The sequence below is a fragment of the Salvelinus sp. IW2-2015 genome, unplaced genomic scaffold (genome assembly GCF_002910315.2).
Source record: "Salvelinus sp. IW2-2015 unplaced genomic scaffold, ASM291031v2 Un_scaffold86, whole genome shotgun sequence".
In the NCBI taxonomy this organism is placed as follows: domain Eukaryota; kingdom Metazoa; phylum Chordata; class Actinopteri; order Salmoniformes; family Salmonidae; genus Salvelinus; species Salvelinus sp. IW2-2015.
This window is the reverse complement of record NW_019942515.1, coordinates 1785-23759: the sequence shown is the minus strand read 5'-3', so window position 1 is coordinate 23759 and position 21975 is coordinate 1785. Positions and strand designations below refer to the sequence as shown.

General features: G+C 45.3%; 1 pseudogene; it reads left to right on the top strand.

Annotated features, from left to right (window-relative positions):
• LOC139023883 (mitochondrial peptide methionine sulfoxide reductase-like) overlaps nt 1-20534 on the top strand; it is a 60970-nt pseudogene extending 40436 nt beyond the window's left edge.
• Nucleotides 20535-21975: the final 1441 nt, after the last annotated feature.

The following is a 21975-nucleotide window of genomic DNA, read 5'->3' as shown; positions in this document are numbered from 1 at the left end:
CTACTAGGACCATGGAGATTACTACATTAATAGTGATCCTACTAGGACCATGGAGATACTTACTTATAGTATCCTACTAGCCATGGAGATACTTACATTAATAGGGATCCTACTAGGACCATGGAGATACTACATTAATAGTGATCCTACTAGGCCCATGGGATTACTACATTAATTAGTGATCCTACTAGGACCATGGAGATACTACATTAATAGTGATCCTACTAGGACCATGGAGATACTACATTAATAGGATCCTACTAGGACCATGGAGATACTACATTATAGTGATCCTACTAGGGCCCATGGAGAATACTACATTAATAGGATCCTACTAGGCCCATGGAGATACTACATTAATAGTATCCTACTAGGGCCCATGGAGATACTACATTAATAGGGATCCTACTAGGCCCATGGAGATACTACATTAATAGGGATCCTACTAGGCCATGGAGATACTACATTAATAGTGATCCTACTAGGCCCATGGAGATACTACATTAATAGTGATCCTACTAGGCCATGGAGATACTACATTAATAGGGATCCTACTAGGACCATGAGATACTACATTAATAGTGATCCTACTAGGCCCATGGAGATACTACATTAATTAGTGATCCTACTAGGACCATTGAGATACTACATTAATAGTGATCCTACTAGGACCATGGAGATACTACATTAATAGTGATCCTACTAGGCCATGGAGATACTACATTAATAGTGATCCTACTAGGACCATGGAGATACTACATTAATAGTGATCCTACTAGGACCATGGAGATACTACATTAATAGTGATCCTACTAGGACCATGGAGATACTACATTAATAGTGATCCTACTAGGCCATGGAGATACTACAGTTAATAGTGATCCCTACGGACCATGGAGATACTACATATAGTGATCTACTATGCCCATGGAGATACTACATTAATAGTGATCCTACTAGGACCATGGAGATACTACAATAATAGTGATCCTACTAGGACCATGGAGATACTACATTAATAGTGATCCTACTAGGACCATGGAGATACTACATTAATAGGGATCCTACTAGGACCATGGAGATACTACATTAATAGGGATCCTACTAGGCCCATGGAGATACTACATTAATAGGGATCCTACTAGGCCCATGGAGATACTACATTAATAGTGATCCTACTAGGACCATGGAGATACTACATTAATAGTGATCCTACTAGGCCCATGGAGATACTACATTAATAGTGATCCTACTAGGACCATGGAGATACTACATTATAGGGATCCTACTAGCCCATGGAATACTACAATTACATAGTGATCCTACTAGGACCATGGAGATACTACATTAATAGGGATCCTACTAGGCCATGGAGAACTACTTAATAGTGATACCTACTAGGACCATGAGATACTACATTAATAGTGATCCTACTAGGACCATGGAATACTACATTAATAGGTGATCCTACTAGGACCATGGAGATACTACATTAATAGGGATCCTACTAGGCCCATGGAGATACTACATTAATAGTGATCCTACTAGACCATGGAGATACTACATTAATAGTGATCCTACTAGCCCATGGAGATACTACATTAATAGGGACCTACTTAGGGCACATGGAGATACTACATAATAGTGATCCTACTAGGACCCATGAGATACTAACCATTTATAGGGAGCCTAACTAGGGACCATGGAGATACTACATTAATAGGATCCTACTAGGCCATGGAGATACTACATTTAATAGGGACCTACTAGGCCATGGAGATACTACATTAATAGTGATCCTACTGGCCATGGAGATACTACATTAATAGTGATCCTACTAGGCCCATGGATATACTACATTAATAGTGATCCTTACTAGGCCCATGAGATACTACATTAATAGTGATCCTACTAGGACCATGGAGATACTACATTAATCTTAGGGATCCTACTAGGGCCCCATGAAGATACTACATTAATAGTGATCCTACTAGGACCATGGAGTACACATAATAGTATCCTACTAGGACCATGGAGATACTACATTAATAGGATCCTACTAGGACCATGGAGATACACATTAAATAGGATCCTACTAGGCCCATGGAGATACTACATTAATAGTGATCCTACTAGGACCATGGAGATACTACATATAGTGATCCTACTAGGCCCATGGAGATACTACATTAATAGGATCCTACTAGGACCATGGAGATACTACTATAATAGTGATCCTACTAGACCATGGAGATACTACTAGTTAGACTAGCCATGGAGATACTACATTAATAGGAGCCTACTGGGCCATGGAGATACTACATTAATAGGATCCTACTAGGACCATGGAGATACTACATTAATGGGATCCTACTAGGCCCATTGGAGATACTACAATTTAGTGATCCTACTAGGACCATGGAGATACTACATTAATAGTGATCCTACTAGCCATGGAAACTACATTAATAGGATCCTACTAGGCCATGGAGATACTACATTAATAGCTGATCCGACTAGGCCATGGGATACACATTAATAGTGATCCTACTAGGACCATGGAGATTACTACTAATAGTGATCCTACTAGGCCCATTGAAGATACTACATTAATTAGGGATCCTACTATGCCCATGGAATACTACATTAATAGCTGATCCTACTAGGCCATGGAATACTACATTAATAGGGATCCTACTAGGCCATGGAGATACTACATTAATAGTGATCCTACTAGTCCCATGGAGATACTACATTAATAGTGATCCTACTAGGCCCATGGAGAATTACTTACATTTTAATAGTGATCCTACTAGGCCCATGGAGATACTACATTAATAGGATCCTACTAGGACCATGGAGATACTACATTAATAGTGATCCTACTAGGGCCATTGGAGATACTACATTAATAGTGATCCTACTAGGACCATGGAGATACTACATTAATAGTGATCCTACTAGGACCATGGAGATACTACACTTAATAGGATCCTACTAGGACCATGGAAGATACTAACATTAATAAGTGATCCTACCTAGCGACCATGAGATACTACATTAATAGTGATCCTACTAGACCATGGAGTACTACATTAATAGTGATCCTACTAGGACCATGGAGATACACATTAATAAGTATCCTACTAGGCCCATGGAGATACTACAGTAAATAGTGATCCTACTAGGACCATGGAGAATACTACATTAATAGTGATCCTACTATGCCCATGGAGATACTACATTTAATAGTGATCCTTACTGGGACCATGGAGATACTACATTAATAGTGATCCTACTAGGACCATGGGGAGATACTACATTAATAGTGATCCTACTAGGACCATGGAGGATTACTACCATTAATAGGGTCCTACTACGGACATGGAGGATACTACATTAATAGGGATCCTACTAGGCCCATGGAGATACTACATTAATAGGATCCTACTAGGCCCATGGAGATACTACATTAATATGATCCTACTAGGACCCATGGAGATACTACATTAATAGTGATCCTTACTAGGCCCATGGAGATACTACATTAATAGTGATCCTACTAGGACCATGGAGATACTACATTAATAGGATCCTACTAGAGCCCATGAGATACTACATTAATAGTGATCCTACTAGGACCATGGAGATACTACATAATAGGATCCTACTAGGCCCATGGAGATACTACATTAATAGTGATCCTACTAGGACCATGGAGATACTACATTAAATAGTGATCCTACTAGGACCATGGAGATACTACATTTAATAGGATCCTACTAGGGACCATGGATATACTACATTAATAGTGATCATAACTAGGCCCATGGAGCATAACTACTATTAAATAGTGATCCTACTAGGACCATGGAGATACTACATTAATAGGATCCTACTAGGACCATGGAGATACTACATTAATAGGATCTACTAGGCCCATGGAGATACAACATTAATAGTGATCCTACTAGGACCATGGAGATTACTACATTAATAGTGATCCTTACATAGGCCCATGGAGATACTACATTAATAGGGATCCTTACTAGGACCATGAGATACTACATTAATAGGATCCTACTAGGACCATGGAGATACTACCATTTATAGTGGATGCCTACTAGGCTTACCATGGAGATACTACATTAATAGGGATCCTACTAGGCCATGGATAGATACTACATTAATAGGATCCTACTAGGCCCATGGAGATACTACATTTAATAGTGATCCTACTAGGACCATGGAGATACTACATTAATAGTGAATCCTACGTAATATGAGCCCATGGAGATACTACATTAATAGTGATCCTACTAGGACCATGGGATACTACATTAATAGTGATCCTACTAGGACCATGAGATACTACAGTAATAATAGATCCTACTAGGACCATGGAGATACTACATTTAATAGTATCCTACTAGGCCATGGAGATACTACATTAATAGTGTATCCTACTAGGACCATGGAGATACTACATTAATAGTGATCCTACTAGGCCCATGGAGATACTACATAATATGATCCTACTAGGACCATGGAGATACTACATTAATTATGATCCTACTAGGCCCATGGAGATACTACATTAATAGTGATCCTACTAGGACCATGGAGATACACATTAATAGTATTTCCTACTAGGCCCATGGAGATACTACATTAATAGGCATCTACTAGGACCATGAGATACTACATTAATAGTGATCCTACTAGGCCCATGGAGATACTACATTAATAGTGATTCCTACTAGGCCCATGAGATACTACATTAATAGTGATCCTACTAGGCCCATGAGATACTACATTAATAGGAGATCCTAACTAGGACCATGGAGATACTACATTAATAGTGCATCCTACTTGGCCATGGAGATACTACATTAATAGTGATCCTACTAGGACATGGAGATACTACATTAATAGTTGATCCTACTAGGACCATGGAGATACTACATTAATAGTGATTCTTTACTGGAGGATCTACTTAGGGCCGACCATGGAGATACTACATTAATAGGTGATCCTTACTAGACCATGGAGATTACTACATTTAATAGGGATCCTACTATGGCCATGAGATACTACATTTAATAGGGATCCTACTATGAGCCAGTGGAGATACTACATTAATAGTGATCCTACTAGGGACCATGGAGATACTACTTAATAGTGATCCTACTAGGCCCATGGAGATACTACATTAATAGTGATCCTACATGTGATTCTATGATTAGACCTATGCATTTTTTTCGCTCCTGTACTGGTAAGAAATGAAATCTACTTTCACCCCTGATTGTATGTGACTGCATTATTTAGCATAGATGAATATAATCTTTGTCATTAGTTCCTTAGTTCATTCTTCATTTACTTTACGTTCGTATTCTTATCTTTTACTATATCTGTAACATCTGCTTCCAGCTCACACTCTCAAACACATAGATCCCCTGAACACAGCTCACTCTCCAGATCCCAATCACCTGAATTCTGATCACCTGTTCACACACCTGTATGTCATTATCACACACTATTTAGTTCAGTTCTTTGCACCCCGTCATTATGAGGTATTGTTTGTTTTGTGACACTTCTTTTGGAGCGCTGGTTTGTACCGTGTATGATAGTTTTGGCATGCCTCACTAATGACTCCTTTTGCCTATTCCTTGCCTGTACTTTAGCCAATCAGATTTCCTGTTATCAACTAATTGCCTGATCTCCCGGACTACGCTACTAGCCTTTTCCCTGCCTGTACTGTTTCCCTTTTGGACCCCCTGTGTATGACCTTCTGCCGGTCCCTGGACCCAGCTACCTGCCTCCTCCTGTGGTCCTTTGCAATAAACACCTGTTGTGCCCTGCGCTTGAAACCAGCTCTCTGTCTCCCATCGTGTTCATTACAATATCTTGTTGTTGCATTGTCGAGTAGGAACCTGCAAGTAAGCATTTTGTTGGACAACTAAAACACCTTGAAACTTAGTCCCCTCTCCTACCAGTGTGGGCATTGGGGACAATACATACAAGTACTTCTGCGAGCTCCGAATGAGTCAATGGTGGCTGTTGATTGAAATGGATACGTGGGGTGATCTCCTGTAGGAGAATGACCTCCCCTCCTTCAATGAAACAGAGATTGAAAGATGCACTTTCAAACTTCTGTATCATTTCAGCCAGGAGTTTTGAAAGTGGTGCTCGCGAGCCAAAAGTGGTCCCCTGTTTTTTGTGTCCTACGTCATCCATTTCGTGTGATATGTTATAGCTTTTGCCATTTGTATGATATTATATGAATTTAGAAATGTGTGCGATATGCTATGAATTTGTTGTGCTTAAGATCCCAGAGTGTATCTTTTAAATTAGTGCCCACTTCACTGTAACTGTAAACTATTGCTAGCCATTAGCGCCCATGAGTGTGACTAAAGTAGACTCTCTGGACTCCTGTCAAAGTACCCTGGGGGGAGTGGTACCCATCGTTACACCAGGGAGGTAGAGCGGGACGAGAAGGGATGATACATCCATCTGTTGTAGTCCATCGCTCCTCAGTAGAGGACACACACCTGACATTGTGACTCTGTCTAAACGGCACACTATCTGTGTGCATGAACAATAATACTCCAGGACCTGGCTGCCTGATAGGGATGGAATTTAGGCTTACGGGTGTTTTTAATAATGCATCTTTCCTACGACGGCCGAAGACGTAACATGTTTCCCAAAACACCACACAGAGAGAATGGTCGCTGAGTGCGTCGTTGGAGCATGTGTCCATACTGATAGGATTGAAAGAAAGGGAGCGATTTGCTCTCAGATCAGCTTTCTCCATTCAAATCTTGCCTTGACATTATAATTATTTCACAATACTGATGTCGGGTCAGCTCCTAGATAGATATTACCGACTATGGCTGCAAATATTGAGACGGCTTATTCTAATGCTTACCCAATAAATAATGCATTAAATCACTGATTTGGCACATCATTGCGCACGGCTACACATCATGAAATATATTGTGACAAATCCCAGACAGTAGGCTACAAGTAACAAAATAGAACTCAACTGATTGAACATGAAATGTTTTTCAACATGATTAAAATAGGCCTATAGTCTGCTGTTTATATTTTAATGCAGTCATCTCGGTTTTCATTTGAAACATCTTTTTATATGTAACCTGTTTGTATCAAATCAAACTTTGTATTCATAGTCAACTTTGTTCTGAAGTTACCGGCGGTCACAGAGATTCAGATAAACCATGTGATTCTGTGTTTAGCGAAGATATTCTATGTATAAAGTGACGTGGGAGGGCAAAAAATCATGTAAGGACACACGTAGCTGTTCTATGAGGGGTCTGAGAGGCAGGCGTACGATTGCGAGCGTTTTCAAGCGCAACGCTAATAACGGTTGTTTTTGGGGAACAGCTCGAAGGGTTAACGATGCTCCTGTGAAGGTTTTAATGATGAACTTAGCCTTGAGATGCTTTTAGGAAACCGGGCCCTGATCAATGCTTGCTCACTCCCTGCATAAACATCCAGAGATAACTCACACATGCTTTCGTACCGTATACATGAACTGACTCATATGTTTGCGGTTAATTCTCAGTGCTAATAGGCTGCCACATGAGCAGCCCTGCCCAGATACAGTGGGGCTGGCCGGTCTGAGTGGCTCGAAGTAGAGCAGCACTAACTAGGGGAGTGACTGTGTTGAGGGGACAGATAGCGCAGGGAGGCAGGCAGGCGGAAGGGAGAGTGCAAATGCCACCCCAGATAAGGCCTGCTCTGTGATTATCCTCATTATTCCGACAATTTTTTAGGGGCGCTGGGAAAAGGAGCTCCAGGCCAGGCTAGTTAGTCATATCCTACCCGCCCTCAGAGATTGGGAGGGGGAGAGGAAGCGCTTACAAGGCAGGGTAGTGGAGAGGGGGTTGAAGGGGCAAAAAAGCCAAATTCAGCTTCCCCTGTCTGAATTGTTCCATCACATAGAGTCATACTGATGTTCCTTTCCCACTGCAGCTGGATTTACATAGCCACACACAGAGAGAGAGAGAGAGACAAACACACAGAGAGAGAGAGAGAAAGAGAGAGAGAGAGAGAGAGACAAACACAGAGAGAGAGAGAGAGAGAGAGAGAGACAAAACCACACAGAGAGAGAGAGAGAGAAGAGCAGAGAGAGAGAAAAACACGAGGAGAGAGAGATAGAGACCAAAGGACGACGACCAGAGAGAACGAGAGAGAACAAAACACAGAGACGAGAGGAGGAGAAGAGGAGAGAGAGAGAGAGAGAGAGAGAGAGAGAGAGAGAGAGAGAGAGAGAGAGAGAGAGAGAGAGAGAGAGAGAAACACACACACACTGGAGTAGGGCTTCACGCTGTTTAATAATTCATGTGAATAAAGTGCTTTCTGCTTTTACTGCTCTTCCCTTCTTCTTCTGTGGTGGTAGTTACATTCCCACCTTTAAAGAGAGAGACATACTCATGAAAATGATAATATGATGTTGTATGAAAATATTCAAAAGATACCTTCACTCGTAATGTTACCTCAAAAACACGTTCTTTGTTATATTCATTCCCTAGTCTTCCTTCTCTCCTCCTCGTCCGTCCTTGCATGTATGTATGTGTGTAGCAGTGTGTCCTTGTGATGTTTTTGCGAAGTAACTCGCTGGTGATGTGAATTTTAATGCAAGGTTAAACAATTCTTTCACAATCCAATAAGTGTCATCTGTGTGGTGGAGGCTGAAGCGCTCCAATACAGAAAATGTAAATTCAATTAATCAACAAGCAATCTTACTGTAATTCCTGAAGAGATAGAGGAAGGAAAGGAAGCGATGTCCTATCAAAGCCGTGGCATAAAAAAATGACTGTATGTAAAAAATCATTTTTGTGTTGTCTGTCAAGGGAAAGATAAACGTGAATATTAATGAAAGTGCTCAAAAACATTTTGTCTATGGTATTTTTTTCTCCTTTTCTTTTAGAAAACGCAATTTTTCCCCCTATCTGTGTGTCCCCTGCCATTTTGAGTGCTAAAGACAGGCTTTAGTTTATCACGCTCGGCTGAAGGCCGTGTGCGAGTCAAAACGCATTAGCCTGAGCACTTTTGTCAGGCTAAAAGAAATACACTCAGTGAGCTTGTTGGCCCGCTTATATTCCTTTTCTGTTCTTCATTTCTGGAGCAGCTTTTCTTCTGTGAATCTTTAAGAGAAAGGGCCAACAATGTAGATGTATTTCTTTACAATCTTCCTGTCAAATAAATAGCGTACTATTAGTTGTATATTTCTAAACCTATCTCTTCAATTTGAGTGTGTTTGTGGGTGCGTGTGTGTGTGTGTGTGAACTATGTGTGCCCGTGATGGCGACTGCCCTTCACAGTGGCTTCATGTGCAGCAGGGATGGAGGGGGGACATGTGTCCTGGGGGGCAGGGTGACAGGGAGCAGTTTGGTATGGTGGGGGAGTAAAGGGGGCCGCTGCGTGCGGTGAAGCTAGGGGGTTGGGAGAATGTCAGGGTGGCTCACACACACAACCACACACACAAACATACACAGCACACACACACACACACACACACCACACACACACACACACCAACACCACACAACACAAACACACACACACACCACACACACACACACACACACACACACACTGAACAGAGGTAGCGCAGCAAAGTGCGGTAGAGGCGAGTCATTAATATGCTGTCTGGACTCATTGTCTTTCCATGCTGACATTTAATTTAGATTGTTTATTTTACAGCGGGGGCGTTAATGAACATGCTCTGTCTGTTGTTCCCCAATGGCTGTTGATTACCACCACCACACTAAGAAATGAGACTGTAGGGGTGGGGCTGGGTCTGGGCGGCTGTACTAGGGCTAGAAGCCTGGGACAGGGCGGGGCTGTACTAGGGGCCTAGAGATGGGACAGGGCTGGGGCTAGAGCTGGGACTAGGGCTGGGTGCTGGTACAGGGCTAAGGGACTAGGGCTGGGCTGTACTTAGGCTAGAGATGGGCTGCTAGAGCTTGGGTGGGGGTGGACTATGTGGCGTGGAGCTGGACTAGGCCTAGATGCTGGGGATGTGGCTTGTGTGAATGGGCGCATGGGATTTGAGACTAGGGGCTGGATATAGGGTTGGGGTATAGGGTCTGGGCGAGTATAGGGAACTGGGCCTGGTATAGGGATGGGCCTGGTGATTATAGGGACTGGGATGGCGTATAGGGACTGGGCTGGGGTATAGGACTGGGGGGGTAAAGGGACGGTGGCTGGGTATAGGGTCTTGGGGTTATAGGATGGTGGGGGTATAGGGGTACTGGGGCTGGGATTGGGATACTGGTGGTATAGGGACTGGAGCTGGGTTAGGAGTCTGGGTCTGGGTTATCAAATAAATGAAGTTTATTTTGTCACATGCGCCGAATACAACAGGTCTACAAGCCATTCCACAACAATGCAGTTTTAAGAAAATCCTCCCCAAAAATAAAGAATAAACAAAGTAATTAAAGAGCAGGCAGGTAAATACATAGCAGACGCTTAATACAGGGGATCCGGTTTCAAGTCAATGTGTCAAGTGTGCGGGGGCACCGGTGATCGAGTAATTATTGTACATGTAGGTAGAGTTATTAAAGTGGCTATGCATAGAGTAATAACAAGAGTAGCAGAGTGTAAAGGGAAGGGTGGGGGTGTGTTGGTGGGGGGGGGGCAATCAAATAGGTGGGTAGCCATGTTGATTAGGCGTTCAGGATCTTATGTTTGGGATAGAAGCTGTTTAGAAGCCCTTGGACCTATGGATTGGGCTCGGTACCGCTTGCCGTTGCAGTAGCAGTGAAAAAAGTCTGTGACTAGTGGTGGCTGGAGTTCTTTGAAAAATATTAGGGCCCTTCTCTGACACCGCCTGGTAATAGGAGGTCCTGGATGGCAAGAAGGCTGGCCCAGTGATGGTACTGGGCCGTACGCACTCTACCCTCTGTAATGCCTTGCCGGATCAGAGCCAAGCAGTTCCATACCAGACAGTGGATGCAACCGTCCAGGATGCTCGGCGATGGTGCAGCTGTAAAAACCTGTTTGAGAGGAAGGGTTCTGGGCTGGGTATAGGTCCGGGGGGGGTATAGGCCGGGTATAGGAACTGAGGCTGGGTATAGGAGCTGGGGCTGCGGGTATAGGGACTGGGACTGTTGGTAAGGAACGGGGCTGGGGTATAGGCTGGGGCTGGGTATAGGGACTGGGCTGGGTATAAGTGACGGGGTTTGTATATAGAACGGGGTTGGACTGGCTGGGTATTGGGCTGGAACGGGCTGGGGTGTAGGGAACTGGGGTTTAGCGGCTGGTAATAGGAACTTGGGCTGGGGTATAGGAACTGGGCGGTAATAGGGTGGGGTAATAGGCCTGGGTTATAGGGGCTGGGGCGGGGTCAGACTGGGGGTATAGGGCTGGGGTATAGGGGTGGCTGGGGTATAGGGCTGGTTTGGTCGGTGGGCTAGGGACGGGCTGGTATAGGGGCTGGGGGTATAGGGACGGGGGTTGGGTACTGGGTCAGGCCTGGGTGAGATAGGGACTAGGGGCTGGGGTATGGCTGGTACTAGGGGCTGGGTATAGGGACGGGGATAGGGGCTGGGGTATAGGACTGGGCTGGGTAATAGGGGCTGGGGTAGATAGGGCTGGGTGTAGGATAGGGGTGGGGTATAGGGGCGTGGTATAGGGACTGGGGTATAGGGGCTGGGGTATAGGGCTGGGGGAGTATGACAAAAAGGCGGCTGGTGTATAGGGATGGTGGGTATAGGGCTGGGTATAGGGAGCTGTGGGTAATAGTCTGGGTAAGGACGAGGTATAGGGTTGGGTAAAGGGGACTGGGGTGAGTATAGGGGCTGGGTATTAGGGCTTGGGTATAGGGGCTAGGGTATAGGAGCTTGGGTATACGGACTGGGGCTGAGGTATAGGGGCTGGGGTATAGGGACTGGGGCTGCGTGGTGAGCATTAGTGTGTGGCGCTATAGTGGCAGGGAAAGGCAAAAGGCTGTCTGTGGGTGGATGTTCTTTTTACCCTCTGTGCATATGGGAGGGTAAGGGCCCTATTTTATGGTCACAGCAGAATGCCATGGATGCATTGAAGATTAGGCTAATACCCCCCTAGCACTGCTATTCTCTCTGATCAGTCCAGGGCTGCTTACCCTTTAGCCCACCACTGATACTCCACAATGCAACGATGTTAAACCTATGGTTCACTCACAGCAGTGCTGCAGGGTCCATACAACTAGAAATTAAACTGAGGTAAAACGGTGACAAAGTCACTATTATGCTACATGTATCATGGGAGTCCCTGTATGCTGGAATCTATATTTTGTGAGACATTCTGGGCTGGCTGGCGAGCAGTGTGGATGTAAAAGTGATTTAATGATGTCTGTTCTAATGCATTCTCCTCACTCCACTCTCCCAGATTAAATGAGTTAGGCCCAGCTAGGCTCCACGCTAGCCTGTCTGTTCACAGCACTGTAGAAGCACTCTTCCACATTCCAAAGTGGAGGGGTTTATTGAAGCTGGCCAGGAGTCAGAGCCTCTCAGTGGGTCTTCTGCCACTCAGGCCAACACGACAGAGTTTTTACGCAAACACAGACGGAGGGTTGAACGTCTTTTTCGTCTAACTAACCTTGCCAACTTTTTGTATGAATACAAATGTGAACGGTTCTGGAAATGAAATCCTCTAAATTGACTGTATAGTCACAGACATGGGCCGCGTGTGTATTTACGGAAGCCCGGGGTTTCTTTAAACTCACAGCCGAGCGCCACAGCTCACATCACAACATGTTTCACATCACAGGAGAAGAAAAGGAAATGATGTGTTTGAGGTCATGAAAATGTCCCCTCCCTCTGCAGCGGGGAGCTAGAGCGGCCATGCGGTTGATATTATCATGGAGCCACATAGTGCAGAGGACAGGAGCACATATACATGCACCAGCTTTGTCCTTTCAAGTAGAGATGGCCTATCCTCTAGCTCTTTTCCCTAGCCCCTAATCTCTTCTATGTAGGTCTTGGTGTAGATTGGTGTACGCAAATTATGACTGTGACTGATAAAGGATTGATGGACGGACTGACAGAGAGACTAACTGACAGAGAGACTGACTGACAGAGAGACTGACTGACAGAGAGACTGACTGGCAGAGAGACTGACTGACAGAGAGACTGACTGACAGAGAGACAGAGTGCCAGAAGACAGAGAGACTGACTTACAGAGAGACAGAGAGACTGACTGGCAGAGAGACAGAGTGACAGAGAGACAGAGAGACTGACTGACAGAGTGACAGAGAGACAGAGTGCCAGAAGACAGAGAGACTGACTTACAGAGAGACCGAGTGACAGAGAGACTGACTGACTGACAGAGAGACTGACTGACAGAGACAGAGAGACTGAGTGACAGAGACAGAGTCCGACTGGGAGAGAGACTGACTGACAGAGAGACTGACTGACAGAGAGACTGACTGACAGAGAGACAGAGTGCCAGAGAGACAGAGAGACGCGAACTGACAGAGAGAGACTGACTGACACGAGAAGATTGACTGACTGGACAGGAGGCTGACTGACTGACAGAGAGACTGACTGACTGACAGAGAGACTGACTGAACGAGAGACAGAGACAGAGTGACAGAGACAGAGTCTGACTGGGAGAGAGACTGACCGACAGAGAGACAGATGACAGAGAGACTGACTGACAGAGAGACTGACAGACAGAGAGACGGACTGACAGAGAGACTGACAGACGTACAGACAGAGTGACACAGAGAGCAGACAGATAGAGAGACAGACAGAGAGACTGACTGACAGAGAGACAGAGAGACTGACAGACAGACAGTTGGGGAGTCTATGATGGGCGTGTGGATATGGTGCTGCAGTAGATTGCCTGGCGCTCGGTCTCCAGCTGGCTGTATCGGCATCCTAGCTGCCATGGCAACGCACCCATGCGTGAGGACACAGCACAGGAAGGGCTTGGCTAGCTCCAGATGTTGGCTCACTCCCCCACATTTATCCTAATCCAACACTGCCCTCCACAACATCAGGCCATCTGCAGTACACACACACACACACACACACACACACACACACACACACACACACACACACACACACACACCACACAAACACACACACACACACAACACACACACACACACACACCACACACACACCACACACAACGCTAACACACATTAGCTCAGCCAGGTGGCTCCGAGGCCCAATGGCTTCTTCACCTCTGGCTTGTCAGTTGATTGGAGGATCGCAGCTGCTATAAAAATCATGCATGAGATGAATGGGAATGTTAAATGGGTCAGTGTATGTGCGCATGTTGCAAAACCCCAGGTGATTTTCACTTTCTTTCTTTGTTTGTGATGCAACGCTAGCTCCTGTAATGCCTCTGCAGTCCTTACACACCAGATCACCCAAAGTATCTCCACAATGGCCAGTTATTGTGTGTATTGCTCAGTGGTGTGGAGACTAGGTGATGGTAATGTGTTTGCGTCTGTGTGTGTGTGTTGTGTGTGTGTGTTGTGTGTGTGTGTGTGTGTGTGTGTGTGTGTGTGTGTGTGTGTGTGTGTGTGTGTGTGTGTGGTGTGTGTGGTGTGTGGTGTGTGTGTGTGTGTGGTGTGTGATGGACTGTCTGTGTGTTTGACTAACAGAGACCCTCTCCTTTGTTCCCCTGTGTGTCCTAACAGCCAAGCACGATGTCAACGGCAACAGGACCGTACCACCATTCCGAGGGACTGCAGATGGCTATGTTTGGTAGGTGATCCAAATGAGGAGAGGGGAGGAAGTTGGGGGCCGGGGGAGAGGAGAGGGGAAACAGGGGATAGGGGACAAGAGGGGAGGATGGCATACAGACAGTGTGGTATAATTAGTTCCCCCTCCCCTGATACTCTGTTAGGTTCAGAATAAGACGTTCAAAAACAAAATCAAAGGAGAGAGAGAGAGGATAGAGTAGGAGGAGGGGCTGTAGAGATTAATTGCAAGGGGTGATTAGGATCTCTTTAATAAAATGCATTAGTTCAGCTCCTCTTTTCTCCATTTGGGGAGTCAAACTGCGTAATCCATCATGACAGACAGCAGAGAAATCAGCCTCTTTATCTCCCGGGCCTGTGTACAAATAAGCATGTTTTAAAGCAGCCTTACATGCACTTGTGACCCGCAGAGCATTTCAAATCACAAAGCCTCCCGTGGACTACCTTAAAAGTTGCCAGTTACCCGTGACTCTACAAAAGCTTGTCTTCTACCCCCCCTGTTACCGCTGTGCCAGTGATTGGCTACGTTCAGAACTACCTTGTGTTAATACTCCAACATTCGCTCCCAAACACAAAAGTGTGTGTGCGTGAGCGTGTGTGTGTGTAGGAGCCGTGTAGGAGCCTCTTCAGTCCCAATCACCTCACACACACAAAACACCTCTCACACACACATCGAGGCAAACTGCCTGAGCCCCACTCAACTCTTCAGTACTGCGTGGTGAGAAAACCCAGTTCACCAGTCATTTGGTTTCTCAGATAAATCACTCCACCCAATCGGGGGAATGAATGACTGTGGATAACCGTTTTTAAACCATACCCTAATATATTTTTACTGTTTTATTTGGTGGGGGAGTATTACTTGGTGCTAAATGTTTACAGTGGGTATTAGTTTTATATCGGTTGTTTTTACAGGCCCACGGTACATCTGATAACCAAGGGACACTATGGTTTGATTAGACACTAAATCCAAAGCTGGGACACAGGTCCAGACCTTTATGGAGGTGATTGAGAGCAGACACGAGGTGGATGTGTTCCCTGCTGACAGACTATACACCCCAGTGTCGTGGGAGGGTTTTAATGGGTTGTATCAGTGTGTGTGGGCTGTTGTATTCATTTCACACCTAAGAGAGGTATCGAGACCAGAGCAACATCGGCCAATAAACAAGGTGCATGAGAGCCCAGTCAGCCAGGGTATGATATAATACATGTGTACTAGAGGTCGACCGATTATGATTTTTCAACGCCGATACCGATTATTGGATGACCAAAAAAAGCCGATACCGATTAATCGGCCAATTTTTAAAATTTGTAATAATGACAATTACAACAATACTGAATGAACACGTATTTTAACTTAATACACTGCACAAAAAAATAAAGGGAACACTTAAACAACACAATGTAACTCCAAGTCAATCACACTTCTGTGAAATCAAACTGTCCACTTAGGAAGCAACACTGATTGACAATAAATTTCACATGCTGTTGTGCAAATGGAATAGACAAAAAGGTGGAAATTATAGGCAATTAGCAAGACACCCCAATAAAGGAGTGGTTCTGCAGGTGGTGACCAACATGGACCACTTGTTTTGGTCACTTTTGAATGCTGGCGGTGCTTTTCAACTCTAGTGGTAGCATGAGACGGAGTCTTACAACCCACATAATGGGCTCAGGTAGTGCAGCTCATCCAGGATGGCACATCAATGCGAGCTGTGGCAAGAAGGTTTGCTGTGTCTGTCAGCATAGTGTCCAGAGCATGGAGGCGCTACAGGAGACAGGCCAGTACATCAGGAGACGTGGAGGAGGCCGTAGGAGGGCAACAACCCAGCATCAGGACCGTTACCTCCGCCTTTGTGCAAGGAGGGAGCACTGCCAGAGCCTGCAAAATGACCTCCAGCAGGCCACAAATGTGCATGTGTCAGCATATGGTCTCACAAGGGGTCTGAGGATCTCATCTCGGTATCTGCATGTAAAAGCTAACATTTAAGTTCCTTGCTCAGAACATGAGAACATATGAAGCTGGTGGTTCATTTTAACATGAGTCTTCAATATTCCCAGGTAAGAAGTTTTAGGTTGTAGTTATTATAGAATTTATAGGACTATTTCTCTCTATACCATTTGTGTTTCATATACCTTTGACTATTGGATGTTCTTATAGGCAGTTTAGTATTGCCAGTGTAACAGTATAGCTTCTGTCCTCTCCTCGCTCCTACCTGGGCTCAAACCAGGAACACATTGACAACACGCCATCCTCGGAAGCAGCGTTACCCATGCAGAGCAAGGGGAAACAACCACTTCAAGTCTCAGAGCGAGTGACATTTGAAACGCTATTAGCGGCGCACCCCGCTAACTAGCTAGCCATTTCACATCGTTACACCAGCCTAATCTCTGGAGTTGATAGGCTTGAAGTCATAAACAGCTCAATGCTTGAAGAATTGCGAAGAAGCTGCTGGCAAACGCACGAAAGTGCTGTTTGAATGATGCTTTACGAGCCTGCTACACCGCTCAGTCAGACTGCTCTATCAAATATTCAAATCATTGACTTAATTATAACATAATAAACACAGAAATACGAGCCTTTGGTCATTAATATGGTCGATCCGAACTATCATTTCGAAAAACAAAAAAGTTTATTTTTCCATGAATATGGAACCGTTCTGGTATTTTATCTAACGGTGGCATCCCTAAGTCTAAATAATTGCTGTTACATTGTACAACCTTCAATGTTATGTTCATACGTCTGGGACGTCTGGGAACGTGCTACCTGTCCCAGACCTGCTGTTTTCAAACTCTCTAGAGACCGCAGGAGCGGTAGAGATACTCTTAATGATCGGCTCATGAAAAGCGAACTGACATTTACTCCTGAGGTGCTGCACCCTCGACAACTACTGTGATTGATTATTATTTGACCATGCTGGTCATTTTATGAACATTTGAACATCTTGGCCATGTTCTGTTATAATCTCACACCCGGCACAGCCAGAAAGAGGCACTGGCCACCCCTCATGAGCCTGGTTTCTCTAGGTTCTTCCTAGGTTTTTGGCTTTCTAGGGAGTTTTTCCTAGCTTGCTTGCTGTTTGGGGTTTTAGGCTGGGTTTCTGTACAGCACTTTGAGATATCAGCTGATGTACAAAGGGCTATATAAATACATTTGATTTGATTTGATTTGATAATTATGTACAATTCTGGCAAATTAAAATTACGGCCTTTGATTAAGGAATAAATGGACTTCACACAGTTCGCAATGAGCAGCGGCAAACTGCTGCATATACCCTGACTGCTTGCACGGAAACGCAAGAGAAGTGACACAATTTCCATAGTTATAAGAAATTCATGTTAGCAGGCAATATTAAATAATATGCAAGGTTTAAAAAATATATACTTGTGTATGATTTTAAAGAAAGGCATTGATGTTTATGGTTAGGTACATTTGGGTGCAAACGACAGGTGCTTTTTTCGCGAATGCGCTTGGTTAAATCAATCACCGCCTTGGTCGAAGTAGGCTGTGTATTCGATGAGAAATTAACAGCACCGCATCGATTATATGCCAACGCAGGACAAGCTAGATAAACTAGTAATATCATCACCATTTGTAGTTAACTAGTGATTAATGTTAAGAATTGGTTGTTTTTTATAAGATAAGTTTAATGCTGCCACGCAGGCTCCTCGTGGAGTTGCAATGTAAGGCAGGTGGTTTTAGAGCGTTGGACTAGTAACCGGAAAGGTTGCAAAAAAACGAATCCCCGAGCTGAACAAGGTAAAAATTGTCGTTCTGAGCCCTGAACAAGGCAGTTAACCCACCGTTTCCTAGGCCCGTCATTGAAAAAATAAAGAAATGTGTTCTTAATGAACTTGCCTAGTTAAATAAAGGTGTAAGTTTTTTTGGTTATGATTGTTATGAAAACTTGAAATCGGCCCTAATTAATCGGGCCATCCCGATTAATCGTTCGACCTCTAATATGTACTCTACATCAACATAATAATAGGTCTGAAATTGCCAGTGGTTCAGGATTTTATTCCCTTCATTCACTCTTCTATTTATTGCATTTTTCCAACTATCACCATGCCATTCTATGCCTGTCTGTTCGTTTCTGACTTGAGGTGTGCTGTCTTAAAGGGATGGGATGTTTCTGACTGGGGTGTGTTGTGTTAAAGGGATGGGATGTTTATCTGACTGGGGTGGTTTTGTGTTAAGGGGATGGGATGTTTCTGACTGGGGGTGTGTTGTGTTAAGGGGATGGGAATGTTTTTCTGACTGGGGTGTGTTGTGTTAAGGGGATGGGATGTTTCTGACTGGGGGTGTGTTGTGTTAAAGGGATTGGGATGTTTTCTGACTGGGGTGTGTTGTGTTAAAGGGATGGGATGTTTATCTGACGGGGTGTGTTTGTGTTAAGGGATGGGATGTTTCTGACTGGGGGTGTGTTGTGTAAAGGATGGGATGTTTCTGACTGGGGTGTGTTGTGTTAAGGGGATGGGATGTTTCTGACTGGGGTGTGTTGTGTTAAGAGGGATGGGGATGTTTCTGACTGGGTGTGTTGTGTTAAGGGATGGGATGTTTCTGACTGGGGTGTGTTGCTTAAAGGGATGGAGTTTCTGACTGGGGTGTGTGGTGTTAAGGGGATGGGAATGTTTCTGACTGGGGTGTGTTGGCTTAAAGGCCAGTGCAGTCAAAACTAGATTTTTCTGTGTTTTATATATATTTTCACACTACGAGGTTGTAATAATACTGTGAAATTATGAAAATGATAAATAATTCCTTTTTAGTGTAAAGAGCTGTTTGAAGGGACTGGCTGAAATTACAGTCTGTTTTGGTGGGATGGAGTTTTGGCGCTGCCTGGTGTGATCACCAGCCGTAAATTAGTTAATATACCAATAGGAAAGAGAGTTCCCTGCTAGTTTTCCAGTTGTCCCTTTCCACTCAGACCACTCCGCAGACAGTCCTAGCAAAGTCCTAGCAAAAGTTTATTTTTCGGCCATTAATTATTGAAACAATCACAGTAAGGTATTTTATTATTTACCCGAAATGATTTGATATTGAGATAAAAACGGCTACATTGGACCTTTAATGGGATGGTCTGTTTCTGACTGAGAGATGTGTTGTCTTAAAGGGAATGGTCTGTTTCTGACTGAGATGTGTTTCTTAAAGGGATGGTCTGTTTTCTGGACTGAAGATGTGTTGTCTTAAAGGGTGGTTGTTCTGACTGAAGATGGTTGTCTTAAAGGGATGGTCTGTTTTGCACTGAGATGTGTTGTCTTAAAGGATGGGTGTTTCTGGGGCGCAGAGAGAAAGTTCTGGAAGCAGAAGGGAGTCTACTCCACCCAGGTGGGCATTGCTGGAGGCTCACCCCCAACCCACCTACACGAGAGACCTGCACAGGTAACACTCAACAGTGACCGACACCCACTCACACCAACTCAACAGTGACCCCACACCCATCAAAGTGACCCACACGCCACTCCAACAGTGACCCACACCGCACTCAACAGTGACCACCCCCACTCAACAGTGACCCACACCCCCACTCAACAGTGACCCCCACACCCCACTCTAAGTGACCCCACACCACTCACAGTGCGCCACACCCACTCATACAGTGACCCCACACCCACTCCAGGACAACCTGGCAGTGACCCCACACCACTCACAGTGACCCCCACCATCTCAAGTGACCCCAACACATCGGTACCCCACTACAACAGTGACCCCGCACACCCCACTCAACGTGACCCACACCCCACCTCAACAGTGACCCCCAACCCACTCAACAGTGAACCCAACCACATCGCAGCCACTACTGGCCAGTGACACCCAAGACCACAACCCCCCTCTCAATAGTGACCCCACACCCACTCAACAATGACCCCAGACCCTACTCGACAGTGACCCCACATCCCTACTCACGTGACCCACACGCCCACTTAACAGTGGACCCAACACCCTAGCTCAACAGTGCCCACACGCCTACTCAACAATGCCCCACACTACTCCAACAGAGACCACACCATACTCACAGTGCCCCACACCCACTTAACAGTGACCCCACACCGCTACTCAACAGTGACCCATACCTACTCAACAATGCCCCCCGACACCTACTCAACCGTGACCAACACCTCTCAACAGTGCCCCATACCTACTCAACAGTGACCCACACCTTCAGTGACCCCTTACTCAACAGTGATCCCAACCCTACTCAACAACTGAGCCTCACACCCTTATCACACAGATGACCCCACACCCTACTCACAGTAACCGCACCGCTACTCACAGTGCCACCTACAACAGGCCCACTCAACAATGACCCACACCTACTAACAGAGACTCACACCTAACTCAACAGTGACCCACACCCTACTCAACAGTGACCCCACACCCTTAACGCCACCTACCAACAAGTGACCCCAAGACCTACTCAACGTGCGCCACGACCTACTCAACAGTGCCCGCCAACCCTATCAAAGTCCCCAACTCAGCAACTCCCACCAACCTACTCAACAGTGAGCCCACACCCTACTCACAGTGCCTCCCACACCTACTCAACAGTGCCCCAAGACCGTACTCAACACGTGCCCCACACCCTATCACAGTGCGCCCACACCTACTAACAATGACCCCACCCCTCTCAGACAGTGACTACACCCTAACTCCATACAATGAAAACACACCTACTGCAACAATGCCCCCACACCCTAATCAACAGTGACCCACACCCTACTCAACAGTGACCCCACACTATACTCAACAATGACCCGACCACCACAATGAACCAACACGTGCCACCCTAACTACCAATGATCACCCACCTACTAACAGTGACCCACACCCTACTCAACAGTGACCCCACACCCTACTCAACCATGACCCACACCCTACTTCAACAGTGACCCCACACCCCTACTCACAATGACCACCACACGCTACTCAACGTGCCCCACACCCTACTCAAACAGTGAGCCACACCCTAACTCAACAGTGACCCATACCTACTCAACAATGCCCCACACACTATCAACAGTGACCCACACCCCTACTCACAGTGCCCCATTACCCTAATCAACAGTGACCCCACACCCTACTCAACAGTGACCCACACCTTACTCACAGCTGACCCCACACCCTAACTCAACAATTCCCCAACCTATCAACAGTGCCCCACCCTACTCAACAGTGCCCCACACCCTAACTCAACGACCCACTACCACACCACACCTACTCAACAATGACCCCCACCCACTCAAACTGACCA